Genomic DNA, 14,855 nt, shown 5'->3' on the forward strand with positions numbered 1-14,855 from the left:
GTGACTGGTCCTGACTTTAGGACCATCGTGGCTGGGTTTAAATCTCAACTCTGCCACTTCCTACCTATGAGACTTTGGGCAAGTTAGCTTCTCTATATCTCAGTTTCCTCATCTATAAGATGGGAATAATAATAGTTCCTGCTCATAGAGTTGCTGTAAAGATGAAAAGAGATAATTCGTTTAAAGCACTTTTGAACAGTGTCTGACACATAATACACAGTCAATTAATAGCAAACATTGGTAACAATAGTAGTATATGTCAGGCATTGAGCTAGACATTAAATCACCACAGTTAAGAAAACAGACATGAATCCTACCTTCCTTGAGTGTAAAGTCATCCAGTAGGGTATAAAAGATATTAGACAAAATGTCAAAAAATATATAGTTTCAAACTATGACAGTTGCTATGAAGGGGAAAAGGAAGATGCTGTGATAGCATATGACAGAAGAGACGGGAACTCGTCTAGACTGGGAGGTGCAGGGAAGAGTTCTTTGAGAAGCTGTTATAATAGAGACATATCCCAGCACCAGTAGTTTAAAGGGGTGCCCCAATGCCTGGCCTTATTTTAAGTCAGCAAAGAAAGCAAACCAGCTATATGCTAGGGTATAAAGTTACTTATCCGTCTGAGTCCCAATTTGTATATCAAGCCTCACATTAGTCAGTGTAAGCAAGCTCTCTTTGCTTTGCCTATTAGTTCCCATATGATTTTTCTCTGGGTCTATAAACTCATCAGTCTATCCATCCATCCATACGTACATACATACACACATGTTGGGTGAAAAATATGAATTCTTAAATGCCGAGGTCACACATAGTGTGGGGTCCATGGGGGAGCAGAGAAGCAGTCATTGCCACATCTCCTGCATCCTCCAGGGTGGCACTCACCACTTACCGTGTGGAAAGGGGCAGAGCTGCCCCAGTAGCTTAGCTATTAGTTCACCCTTACTTTCTGCCTCTCTCTATCGACCTATCAATTAGTCTATCTCTTATTTTTTACCAAATACTTAGATTTGCATACGTTATATAGAAATGATGTGTGTCCAGTGTAACATAATCAAAGACCTGAGGTCAGCAAAGAGTTGTGCTTTCGGGAAATAGCTTACTTACACAATATAGCTGAAAGTTGGGGTCTGTATTAGCTTCCTAGGGCTGCCATAACAAACTGCCACAAACTGAGTGGCTTGAAACAACAGGAAGTTATTCTCTCACAGTTCTGGAAGGCAGAAGTCTGAAATCAAGTTGTCAACAGGACCATACTTCTTCTGGAAACTCTAGGGGAGATTTCCTTCTTTGCCTCTTCCAGCCTCTGGTAGCTCTGGCATTCCTTGGCTTGTGGCAGCATAGCTCCCATCATCTGCCTCTGTCTTCATGTGGCCACCTTCCCTGTGTCTCTGTGTCTCAGTCTTCTCTCTCCCTTTTCTTAAAAAGGCATTGGAGGGACTTCCCTCGTGGCGCAGTGGTTAAGAATCCACCTGCCAATGTAGGGGACACGTTTTCGAGCCCTGGTCCGGGAAGATCCCACATGCCACGGAGCAGCTAAGCTCGTGTGCCACAACTCCTGAAGCCCGCATGCCTAGAGCCCGTGCTCCTCAACAAGAGAAGCCACCGCAATGAGAAGCCCACGCACCACAATGAAGAGTAACCCCCACTTGCCGCAACTAGAGAAAGCCTGCGTGCAGCAACAAAGACCCAATGCAGCCCCCAAAAATTAAACAAATAAATAAATTTATTTATTTAAAAAAATAGGCATTGGATTTAGGGCTCACTCTAAATCTAGAATAATCTCACCTTGAGATCCTTAACTTAATTAGCATCTTCAAAGACTTCATTTCCAGATAAGATTACATGCATAGGTACCTGGGGCTAAAATTTGGACATATCTTTGGGGGCCACCACTCAACCCACTACAAGGTTCAAGAAAGGGAGTAATAAAAGTGGATTGATTCCATATATATGTGTTAGCATATGGTATTTGTTTTTCTCTTTCTGACTTACTTCACTCTGTAGGACAGGCTCTAGGTCCATCCAACTCACTACAAATAACTCAATTTCGTTTCTTCTTATGGCTGAGCAATATTCCATTGTATATATGTGCCACATCTTCTTTATCCATTCATCTGTCGATGGGCACTTAGGTTGCTTCCATGCCCTGGCTATTGTAAATAGAGCTGCAGTGAACATTGTGGTACATGACTCTTTTTGAATTATGGTTTTCTCAGGGTATATGCCCAGTAGTGAGATTGCTGGGTCATATGGTCGTTCTATTTTTAGTTTTTTAAGGAACCTCCATACTTTTCTCCATAGTGGCTGTATCAATCTACATTCCCACCAACAGTGAAAGAGGGTTCCCTTTTCTCCACATCCTCTCCTGCATTTATTGTTGGTAGATTTTTTGATGATGGCCATTTTGACTGGTGTGAGGTGATACCTCATTGTAATTTTGATTTGCATTTCTCTAATGATCAGTGATGTTGAGCATCCTTTCATGTGTTTGTTGGCAATCTGTATATCTTCTTTGGAGAAATGTCTGTTTAGGTCTTCTGCCCATTTTTGGATCGGGGTGTTTGTTTTTTTGATATTGAGCTGCACGAGCTCAATATCAAAAGCTCATGCTCAAAAGCTCAAAAGCTACAAGCATGTAAATTTTGGAGATTAATGCTTTGTCAGTTGCTTCATTTTCAAATATTTTCTCCCATTCTGAGGGTTGTCTTTTCGTCTTGTTTATGGTTTCCTTTGCTGTGCAAAAGCTTTTAAGTTTCATTAGGTCCCATTTGTTTATTTTTGTTTTTATTTCCATTTCTCTAGGAGGTGGGTCAAAAAGGATCTTGCTGTGATTTATGTCACAGAGTGTTCTGCCTATGTTTTCCTCTAAGAGTTTTATAGTGTCTGGCCTTACATTTAGGTCTTTAATCCATAAAATGAAAGAAATTCTCTTTTTTCTTGACTACCCAATCAGAGGGCAATGAGCTACAGAAGCTCTGTAGGACTGTAGCTGGCATCCCCCACATACTGTTTTCTTCCCTGCCAACTAATTCCTGCCCTTAACCTTCTTAGGTGTCAGTACAGCACCTATTATTCATGGCTTCATTGACATTTCTTCTCAATCCCCGAAGCTGGTGGTGACTCATCGTCTCCTGTCATCGACGGGCATCACTGGGCTGTGTACAGTGCACTGTATGAAGTCCATGTTAGCTCTTCTCTGATGCCTTTCAACAGAGGTGCCCTGGAAACTTTTTAATTTGATGACCTAGAGGAAAACATGAAGATTTCCAATTTTATAACCTGTAGACTTAAATTAAGCCACCTTCCTGGGGCATGCAGAGACCCAAGGACTCTGGACTTGCCCTGGGGGAGCAGAGTCCCCAGGCTAGTTTAGCAAGGGTCTAAAATGTCCATAGCCTTCTCTAGGGGGATGTGTTTGAACTTACCCCCCACCCCCCAAAATGTTCTTAGCATGGAAGAGGAATGATACTTCAATGCAAGCCTCTTTCTGCAATGTCTTTGGATTCTCCATGGGATTTTTTTTTTCTTTTGCTGAAAAGCACTGGCACTTATTGGGCTAAATGGGACTGAGGAGGCTTGCTCCCAGATAAAATTTGTGTCCACAGCACTAATGAAGTCATATAGGATGGTGACTTCCTAGGAGGTTGCCTCCAACTTCCTAGCCTCATGGCTGTTTGGTAGGATAGATTCTCCTTACTCCCATTCTTAGAGCCTGAACCATAGCGATGCATGGATAAGAGAAGGGGCCCTCTGTTAATGGGACTTAGTGGAGAAAGTGACAACTTAGTGGAGAAAGTGACAGTGACCCTTTTAGTAAAATCACGTGCAGTACAAAAAGAGAAAGTTTATCCTGCGGGGTAGAGGTTTGTGGTCTTGCAGATGTCCTGCCTTGACGGCAGGCAACAGTTATGGCCTTTGCCCTTCCTTCCCCCATCCCTCTATCTCCCATCTCTAGATCACCCAAGCCCACAAACATAGCCCTACCCAACAGCAAAATTTGAAGGAGGTAACTGACAGCCCACACTTGAGGTCAAGCCAAGGAAGAGACAGAACTCTGGGGCTAAAGCCAGCTCACAAATGTGTGACCTCTAGACTATACATAGTTCTCAGATGTGTCCATTTAGTCCATGCAGTATCTTTCTTTAAAATTTAAATGCACATATAAAATTGAGAGATTCTACATAAAAATATGGTTTTCCAATTTCTCTTGAAAAATAAAACCATCTGACCACATCATGCTAGCATTGCCATGCTAGCATTGGCCACTACCAGCCAGAGCTGGTTAACCAACACCAGCCCCTTTACAAGAAGCCCTCACTCTCCAATTTGCTTCTCTTACACAGGGCCTGTTTCACCTTTCTATATCCCTGCCCTGGCCCCTACAGGCATCCAAGTCTGAGTCTCTTGGGTTAAGGCAGGGAAGAGAGAGGAAAGAGAAGAGGTCAAATGAGAAGAGGTACTGTTTATACAATATGTATCCATGATGTATTAGTTAAAGTGCTTTGGGATATATGTAACAAAATATCTGACTAAAAGTTGCTTAAACAGTAAGGACTTTTAATGCTTTAACAGAAATTGGCAAATTGGCAGTTAGATCAGGCTTAGATCAGTGACTCAACAATTTCAGGGCTCTAGGTCAGCTTCTCTGAAGTGTTCTTTGCTTTTGCCTCATGGTGACAAGATGGCTACCACAGCTCCAAGGACCACATCCTCACCCAATGACATAGAAAAGAAAGAAAAGAGAGACCAGAGTTTCTCCTCTCATGTCTCTCTCTTATCAAAGAGAAAAATCTTTCCAGAAGATTCCAGAAGACTTTGCCACAGGCCCCGTTGCCTGGAGCTGGACCACATGACCACCCCTAAGCCAATTGTTAGCAAATGAGAACTGAATCATCATGTTTGAGTGAGACCAAACATGATTCATCCCTGCACCTAACACAGGGGTCCACTGTGCACATTGCTGCCCACCCAGTTCTACTAAAAAGGAAGAAGGGGAAAATGTAGTTGTTTGTAAAACCTACCACCTGTGAAAGGTGTGGCCACACAGGACATCCCAAGATTCTACTAAAATGGCTCCATGTCACCTGGGTTGCTGGGGAAGACCTAAAATATGGCTGAGCAGAATCAGCCCCTGTGGTGTCTATAAGGGTGGTAAGATAAGGCTGGAATACAAAGTAAAGGACTATTTGCCCCTTCTTATGAGCTCCATTTTGCCCACCTGACGGTAAGATCATCTTGCTATGAACTCTACCACCCCTTTCCACAATTAGGGGCCTGGCACTTTTGTTTCAGGTATTCATCTGGCCAGTAGAAGGGTCGATTCCCATCCTGACCCCATCCCAGAATTTGCTCTCCAGGTTTTTTTCCCCCTGAGGGTACATAAAAAGGCATTGCCCTTGGGAGCAGGCCTGGGACTCAGTCCTGCAGCTGGAAGGGCATTTCATCTGGTTAAAACTCTTTCCCAAAGGAACTGATTATATGGCTTCTGGAATTGGAGCCTCAGGTCGTAAATCAGCGTTTGTTGCCTGGTCCCTTGTCACTTCTTCCTTGGCTTACTCAGTCCCAGGCAGCCTCAGAGTCACAGACTCTGGGATATGGTTAGCAAATAAAGCTTTAGCTCCTTGTCTTATGTGCTCTCCCCACTTATAAACCGCTGTGCTAAGCTGGAAGGAATGAGCAACACTGATGGTCCCAGAAGGTGCTGTAAGAATAGGAGGACCCTGTCAAAGCACTTTCCATCCCACTGCACCAGATTACAATGTCATATAGGAGCCTCGTCGAGGGAGTCCTTCATGCCCTCTGTTTGCCAGGTGCCCAATCCATGTCCAACAGCACATCAATTTGCAAATTTCAAAAGCTGAGACCTAAAATAATTATATCAGTACTCTATATTGACATCATGCTCTGCAGCCTCCTAAACATGTTCAAATCCACTGTCTCATCAGAGCCTCCCAATGACCCTGAACGGCTACCAGTGCAGGAGTCAAAGAACAAGTCTGTCACCATAGCTACCATTTTATTGACTGCCTGCTGCGTGCCAGGCACTGTGCTGAGCACTTTACATCCATCGCCTCATTTAATGCTCTCAACGGCCCTGGGAGACAAGTACATTACTGACCCCGTTTTACAAGTGAGAAACCCAAAACTCAGAAAGATGGTGCAACTTGCCCAAGCTAGCAAGCGACAGAGCCAGGTTTCAAGCTCAGGTCTCTCTGGTTCAAAAGCATGGACTTTTCGTAACCATTGTGTTATTCTTTCAGTGGTGTTTTAATGGTGGCTGGTTTGACTACTCTTCATCTCAAGGATAAGGATGGGCAGTCTACCGTTACTGTGACTGCCCTCCACTTCCGGATTCTTCCTTCTCTCCCCAGACTCACTTCCTGCTCTCCCTCGCCCTCTGACTTTCCCCCGGGAAAAACTTCAAGGCTCATGCTGGGTTTGGTTCTCTGTATCCTAGAAGAACAGGTTCAGTGCTCTTCAGCTTGGTCCCATCAGGACTCCAGGGCTGAACTAGGCCTAAGAATCAGAGGTGGAAACTGGCAAGACCAAACACCAGGCCAGTCTCAGCCAACCCTGACATGTCAGGGAGGTCAGGACCAGCAAGCCCAAAAGGAGCCACTTGAATCAAGATGTCAAAGATGAGCAACAGCTCTTACCTGTGCCACATTCAGGGCCAGAAGCCAATGTGACAGTCAGGGGCCAAGAGGAAGAGCATGTGAGGAAAGAACACAGGGTCTACACTGGACAACAGGTATCCAGTCCAAGGGGTCTCCCGCCTCAGCTAGGAACAAAGGTCCAGGCTCATACTTAAGCCAACTGAGAAGCATGAGAGCTAAAAGGAGAACCCACACTCAGAGCAGGGCTCCAGGCCATGCAGAAGGGCTTAGAACTAAGGGGCCAATAGAACAGACAGTCCCAGACAGCCTTGGGGTCCCTGTTCCCTTCCAGGACCAATTAATTAATCTGACCAATTAATTCAACTGAAGTATTATTGGCTGATAGTACCTTCATATCCATCCCTCTCAGGTAGTATATAATTAAGTAACTTACTCGTACCATCTCTTATCCTTAGCATAGCCCCCAAAACATAGTAGGTATCAGTGAGTTACCATTTTACAAGTGAGCAAACTGAGGCTTGAAGCGATTAGGTGACCTGCCCAAGGTCTTCTAGCAGAAGAGGCAGGATTGGAGCCCTGGTCTTCCTGACTCCCTAGAAAATGTTCTTTCCTCTCTAGCATGCATCTTACCCAAGAACCCTAACCCTTTAATACCAGGAAATTAAAGAGATCATGCATGTATCCAGCTGTCAACTAAGATCTTCTAGGTACTGCCTGTGTGTCAGGCAGTGTGCTGGGTGCCTCAAGTGCAACAGGAGATGAGACAGAGTCTGCACTCAAAGAACTCACTGCCCACCCCTCCCACTGGACTTTGCCAGTGTCCCTCAAAGCCTGACAAAGAGCCAGCTGCCTCTCCCTGTCCTGCCCTGGCCCTTGGGAGGGCAGGTTGAGCCTGCTGTTGCATTTGCCCCATGAGCTTGCTCTGCTCATTACAGAAACCACACTGTTGACAGAGGCAGGACCACTGGGTCAGCGGATTAAACAGTATCATTTGAATCTAAACTGCATCCTCTGTGATCAGTGGCCTCTGCAGGCCCAGAGAGGCTTCTGTTTGTTTGGAGCTGGGAGGATTTGCTCAGATTAGCATAGAGATTGTCTGTGCACCAGGGAAAGGGGCCCAGTGGCTGCCGATGGACCAGCTAGAACACAGTCAGCTCAACTCCTCCCTGTGGACTGCAACCCTGGAGTGACACAGCACTTCTCTGGGCTCCAGCAGCAACAGGCGCCTGCTTCTAAGAGAGCACAATGGTGGGAATGACATCTCTTGGTTATCTTATCACTCTCCATCACTGAAGCTCCTTAGGAATGATTTCAGCCCCCTCTCCAGCAGCCAGGGCTATAAATAAAGATTCCCCAGGGATGCTGAATCCTGCCCTTTATCCCGATTGCCTCTGTGACTCATCCCACAGGCAGATTCTTCTTGCATCTTCTTGATTACCGGGAGGGGGAAGTGAAAGTCTGTGCCTGTCTGCGCGAATGGGTGTGCATGGCCATGCTTGTCTGCATGCCACGTGCATTTACTTAGGTGCAGTCTGGGTGCATGCATGCATATCTGTGCATGGAATTCTGTGTGTATACTGCATCTATTTGTGACTCAATATTCAATTTTAAAGGACAGAGGAGACATGCATTCTCACATAAATTTTGCCGTAAAGACTGTTAGCTAAGACTCCATATTAGATCGCATCTACTAGTATTTATTAAGGCCCTTCTTTGTGCACAGCCCTATGCTAAGCAAGGAGAATAAGACACAAGCTATATCATCTTCAAGGACTACAGCTGCTTAAAGCAAATCAAATCCCTGAATTGGCAGTGGAAGTTGAGAAAGCAGCATTTCAAGAAAAGAAAAGCCTCACCTGCAGCAGAGAAGAATCAAGAAAACACTCAATTACTGAGTTCCTTCTCTGTACCAGGTCATTACTAAGTGCTGCATCATTTATTTCTCACAACATCTCACAGATGAGAAAACAGCCTCAGAGAAGTTAAATAACTTACTTGAAATCACGAAGACCATAAAGGTCCAAGGTAAAATTAGAACCTAGAGCTTTGGGGCAGAATCTTAGACGTCATCTCATCTAAACCTTCATATAATGTTTGCATCAACCCTACAAAAATCCGTGAAAACTGGTCATTTGGCCCCTTGGTAGGAGAAACTCAACTTTCAAGACAAACTGTTCTATCTATAGACAGTGCCAAACTGCTGGAAAGTTCTCTCCTATGTTGAGTCCCAATCTACCCCCTTCTCATTTCTGCTCATCAACTCTTATGCCCTCTGGGGCTAACAAAGTCTAATTCCTCTTCCTGTCACTTCCCTTCAAATAAAGGATGACAGCTGTCATGCTGTTTCCTCACCAAACTAAACGCTTCAACCATTCCACACTTGAAATAATTTCGAATCCCTAAATATTGTTCATCACTGTATCCTTCATGCTGGTATCTACGGTGCTGGCACATTTTGGTTAGGTAAATATCAGTTGAGTGAATAAAGAGATAAACAAGGGACTTCCCTGGCGGTCCAGTGGTTAAGACTCCACACTTCCAATACAGAGGGTGCAGGTTAAATCCCTGGTTGGGGAACTAGGATCCCACATGCTGCGGCCAAAATAAAAAAATAAATTCTTTTTTTTTTTTTTTGATGATTATAGCAGCTTTATTCTTTCTTTTTTTTTTTTGAATTTTCTTTTATTTATTTTTTTATATAGCAGGTTCTTATTATCCATTTTATACATATTAGTGTATACATGTCAATCCTAAACTCCCACTTCATCCCACCACCACCACCATCCCCCCGCTGCTTTTCCCCCTTGGTGTCCATACGTTTGTTCTCTACATCTGTATCTCAATTTCTGCCCTGCAAACTGGTGCATCTGTACCATTTTTCTAGGTCCTACATATATGCATTAATATACGATATTTGTTTTTCTTTTTCTGACTTACTTCACTCTGTATGACAGCCTCTAGATCCATCCATGTCTCTACAAATGACCCAATTTCGTTCCTTTTTATGGCTGAGTAATATTCCACTGTATATATGTACCACATCTTCTTGATTCATTTGTCTGTCGATGGGCATTTAGGTTGCATCCATGTCCTGGCTATTGTAAATAGTGCTGCAGTGAACATTGGGATGCATGTGTCTTTTGGAATTATGGTTTTCTCTGGGTATATGCCCAGTAGTGGGATTGCTGGGTCACATGGTAGTTCTATTTTTAGTTTTTTAAGGAACCTCCATAATGTTCTCCATAGTGGCTGTATCAATTTACATTCCCACCAACAGTGCAAGAGGGTTCCCTTTTCTCCACACCCTCTCCAGCATTTGTTGATTTTCTGATGATGCCCATTCTAACTGGTGTGAGGCGATACCTCATTGTAGTTTTGATTTGCATTTCTCTAATAATTAGTAATGTTGAGCAGCTTTTCATGTGCTTCTTGGCCATCTGTATGTCTTCTTTGGAGAAATGTCTATTTAGGTCTTCTGCCCATTTTTGGATTGGGTTGTTTGTTTTTTTGTTATTGAGCTGCATGAGCTGTTTATATATTTTGGAGATTAATCCTTTGTCCGTTGATTCATTTGCAAATATTTTCTCCCATTCTGAGGGTTGTCTTTTCGTCTTGTGTGTAGTTTCCTTTGCTGTGCAAAAGCTTTGAAGTTTCATTAGGTCCCATTTGTTTATTTTTGTTTTTATTTCCATTACTCTAGGAGGTGGATCAAAAAAGATCTTGCTGTGATTTATGTCATAGAGTGTTCTGCCTATGTTTTCCTCTAAGAGTTTTATAGTGTCTGGTCTTATATTTAGATCTCTAATCCAGTTTGAGTTTATTTTTATGTATGGTGTTAGGGAGTGTTCTAATTTCATTCTTTTACATGTAGCTGTCCAGTTTTCCCAGCACCACTTATTGAAGAGACTGTCTTTTCTCCATTGTATATCCTTGCCTCCTTCTTAGTAGAATAGTTGAGCTTAGGTGCCTGGGTTTATCTCTGGGCTTTCTGTCCTGTTCCATTGATCCATATTTCTGTTTTTGTGCCAGTACCATGTTGTCTTGATTACTGTAGCTTTGTAGTGTGGTCTGAAGTCAGAGAGTCTGATTCCTCCAGCTCCGTTTTTTTCCCTCAAGACCGCTTTGGCTATTTGGGGTCTTTTGTGTCCCCATACAAATTTTAAGATTTTTTGTTCTAGTTCTATAAAAACTGCTGTTGGTATTTTGATAGGGATTGCATTGAATCTGTAGATTTCTTTGGGTAGTATAGTCACTTTCACAATATTGATTCTTCCAATCTGAGAACATGGTATATCTCTCCATCTGTTTGTGTCATCTTTTTTTTTTTTTTTTTTGTGGTATGCGGGCCTCTCACTGCTGTGACCTCTCCCATTGCGGAGCACAGGCTCCGGACATGCAGGTTCAGCGGTCATGGCTCACAGGCCCAGCCGCTCTGCGGCATGTGGGATCTTCCCAGACTGGAGCATGAACCTGTGTCGCCTGCATTGGCAGGCGGACTGTCAACCACTGCGCCACCAGGGAAGCCCTATTTGTGTCATCTTTAATTTCTTTATCAGTGTCTTATAGTTTTCTGCATACAGGTCTTTTCTCTCCCTAGGTAGGTTTATTCCTAGGTATTTTATTCTTTTTGTTGCAATGGTAAATGGGAGTGTTTCCTTAATTTCTCTGTCAGATTTTTCATCATTGGTGTATAGGAATGCAACAGATTTCTGTGCGTTAATTTTGTATCCTGCAACTTTACCAAATTCATTGATTAACTCTAGTAGTTTTCTGGTGGCATCTTTAGGATTCTCTATGTATAGTATGTCATCTGCAGACAGTGACAGTTTTACTTCTTTTTCTATTTGGATTCCTTTTATTTCTTTTTCTTCTCTGACTGTCATGGCTAGGACTTCCAAATCTATGTTGAATAATAGTGGTGAGAGTGGACATCCTTGTCTTGTTCCTGATCTTAGAGGAAATGCTTTCAGTTTTTCACCATTGAGAATGATGTTTGCTGTGGGTTTGTCATATATGGCCTTCATTATGTTGAGGTAGGTTCTCTCTATGCCCACTTTCTGGAGAGTTTTTATCATAAATGGGTGTTGAATTTTGTCAGAAGCTTTTTCTGCATCTATTGAGATGATCATATGGCTTTTATTCTTCAATTTATTGATATGGTGTATCACATCGATTGCTTTGCAGATATTGAAGAATCCAATAAATTCATTCTTAAGAAAGAGAGAGAGGTAAACAAGCCCTTTCACGGTAGATGGTGCCATGACTTGTTTCATTAAGTCTTTTGTCTTAATTAAGGATTTCCTGGTTGCCAGGAAAAGAGCCTATTGTAGCTAGTTCAAGTGAAAATTCAGGTTTAATGGAAGCATCCAAGGGATTCTAAAGTAAGCTAAATGTGGAAGAATTAAAGGGACTTGTAGAATGAGAACAATATCAGAAAGCCCCACCACCACCACTACCCCCACTTCCTTGTGTTCTCTGATCTCTACCTTCACTTCATGTGTCTACTATGTACACTTCTTGACATGCTGGTTTCCACTATTGCTCATGGCCCAGCGTGTGGCTGTCCCATAGCCATAGTCCCATACAGCTCCATGTCCATCAGCATTAAGTAACAGGGGCTCTGTGTCCCGGTAGAAAGGAACCAATTGGTCACACTTGAGTCAGGTGGCTACTCCTAGACCAATCATCAATTGTTAGTAGGCAGGAAGGAGAGATCATCTAGTACAAACATGCATCCTTCAGCACCTCTTTAGCAAGGGTTCAAAGGGTTTGTTTAGCAGGAAGGGAAGATTCTTTGGTAAAGGAGTATGGGTGAATAGAAATGCTGGCATCTCTTGTATACCTTTAAGTATCAGTATTATAAATTTGTCTGAATGGCTCATGATGCTCTCAGAGAAGCACTTTATCCTTAGGATGTCCAAACATGAGCTCTAGGGACTAGGGCCTTTCAGAACTTCTTATGCTTCTGTAATTCTACTTCAGTGCCATGAGGCCCTGAAAAGCCTGACCAGTGGCCATAGGTGCTCTGGAGAGGGCTCAAGCTTCCCATCTGCAGGAGCATGTTCTACTGGAGTTATTAGTGGCGCCTTAGATCCTGTCAATGATCTTGGCCATCTCTGGTAATACAGAAGATCCAATCAGCAAGTGCTAACCACATAAACAGCCCATTTTCTTCTTCCCTGTATTCATAGAGAAAGTATGTGTACATGGAGTAGTGAGGGTTATGCTTAGGTAAGGGCTAGAGAAAAGGGACATATGGCTGTTTTGTAAAAGAAATTAAAATTGACTGACTCATAGACTGGAAAGTCCCTTAGCGATCATCTAGCCCTGTGATCATCAACTGTGTCTCTTGGACCTCTAGGGTTCCTCAAGAACCAAAGAAGGAGGTAAGACAGGAACAACTGGCAGGCAGATTTCCACCCACCACCACCACCTGGCCCACCAGCATTTTTCCAGCAACCAGAGAAATTCTGCTCTTCTTAATAGTCTATGCTGGGTTGCTGTGTGTTATCTCACTCTTTTATAGGTGAGTAAACTGCAGAGAGGGGAATGACTTGCTCAGGGTCCCACAGCTAGCTGAGCTGAGCTGAGCTGGCTCCAGCTGTGCTGATTCCCAGAGCCCTCTCTCTGTTGGCACAGGTCATACTGAGACAAGAAAGAAAGCAATGATTTTTGACATGGAGGAGTATCATGATAGCTAACCATCTGTGTTTTCCTCCTGCAGCGAAGTGTGAGGCATTCACTACTGACACGTTTCCATTGCCCGATAGCCCAGGTATGCAGCTGTGCTTGGCAGTGTTCAAGTGGCAGGACAGTGATGAAGTGGTAGCTTTAGGGCTCAAGCCCCCTGAAGGGCCAAACTCACTCCTTAAGTGTCTATCTATTTTGCAATTAGCTAATTCATAAAGGGACCCTGTAACAGTTAGGGTAATTTAATTGCAATCAACGGAGCCCTACTCTAACTAACCTGAAAGAGAGATCGAGAGAGAATACTGAGGAATCCTCCAAACTGACAGTGTCAAGGCATCATGGCTGGAATGAATGAAGGTCAACCAATTTTCCTGAGATTGCAAGGTCATGGGGGAGGGAAACAGGTGGGTGAACTCAGTTCACATGACCACCTACTTAGTGTCCACTGAGGTTCCTTTGTACAACTGCTGGTTCCAGGCTCTCCAGGTCACCATATTTACTGCTTCTCTTGAGCCAAGTCTTGGGTGGCATGGCTCAAGCAGTCACAGGCTACCTAGCCCACAAGTGGCCCTTGCTCCTTCTCCCCTCTCCCAGTCTGACCTGGCTTTTGTCATGCTTCTACCACTCCAAGAATCATAACACCAAACTCTTGTCATACCCCTAAGTAGAGTTTCCATGCTCTCTGAGTATCTTGCAGCCTGGTGTTAATGATTCCTTTGACTCACAAATACAGTTTCTTACTGTGCCCTCTCTTTTGGGAATCTGGGAATGGTTTCTTTGGGACCAGGATAGAGGGCAAGATGCAAAAAAGTGTAGCATGCCGAATTATTCCCCTTCTTTGACAGACCATCTAAGAACTGGACTCAAACTTAGAGTTGGTTCAAGAGTTAAGGGGCAACCTTTGTTCCCCATCTTGGTTTATGAATTTCAGCCTAGAGCAAATAGTCAACTCCAACATATTTCCTCACTGGCTCTCCTAGAAGATCTATGGGGACTTCATACAGACTGAATCCCTACATCAGAGTCCCGGCAGCAAACACAAATTAGGTCCACCCCATGGACTTTGCTGCAAAAACATTTAAACACATAACCTCCAAAGTCACTTCTAGCTCTAAGTGTTCATGATTCTCTGATGAAAACAAAGGGAATTTATTTCTGAGAAGAGGGTGATAAACATCTTACTCAAGGAACCATAATTCATCTGCTGGATTCTGGAGACTCCCTGGCTGATCATTGAGAATACTACCATAATGCTGAATTGCTGCCATTTGCCTGAGAGTTTATGACGTCAGACAGCAGAGTCTGACTTGACCCTTGGAGGAAAAATGTTATCTAAGCTATGAGGCGACAGACCCAGTCTACCCTCGGAACCAAACACATCACTCTCTGGTTGACTCAGGCCAACTGACCAGTGGCTGAGGGGTTGCTGATGGTTGATTGAACAGACCATTTGCAACAGACAGAAAACATGGTCTGTGCCATCTGCTCAGCAAGCAACCTTCATTGTGGCCAAAAGCCAAGGATAAATTCAAATGAAAAAATCA

At 43.6% G+C, this 14,855-nt stretch overlaps 1 long non-coding RNA gene across 4 annotated transcripts in view; it reads left to right on the forward strand.

Moving 5' to 3' along the window:
• LOC307184152 overlaps positions 1 to 14,855 on the forward strand; it is a 503,327-nt gene that overhangs the window by 436,323 nt on the left and 52,149 nt on the right. The window lies entirely within an intron of this gene.

This window comes from Stenella coeruleoalba (assembly GCF_951394435.1).
Source record: "Stenella coeruleoalba genome assembly, chromosome: 3".
In the NCBI taxonomy this organism is placed as follows: Eukaryota; Metazoa; Chordata; class Mammalia; order Artiodactyla; family Delphinidae; genus Stenella; species Stenella coeruleoalba.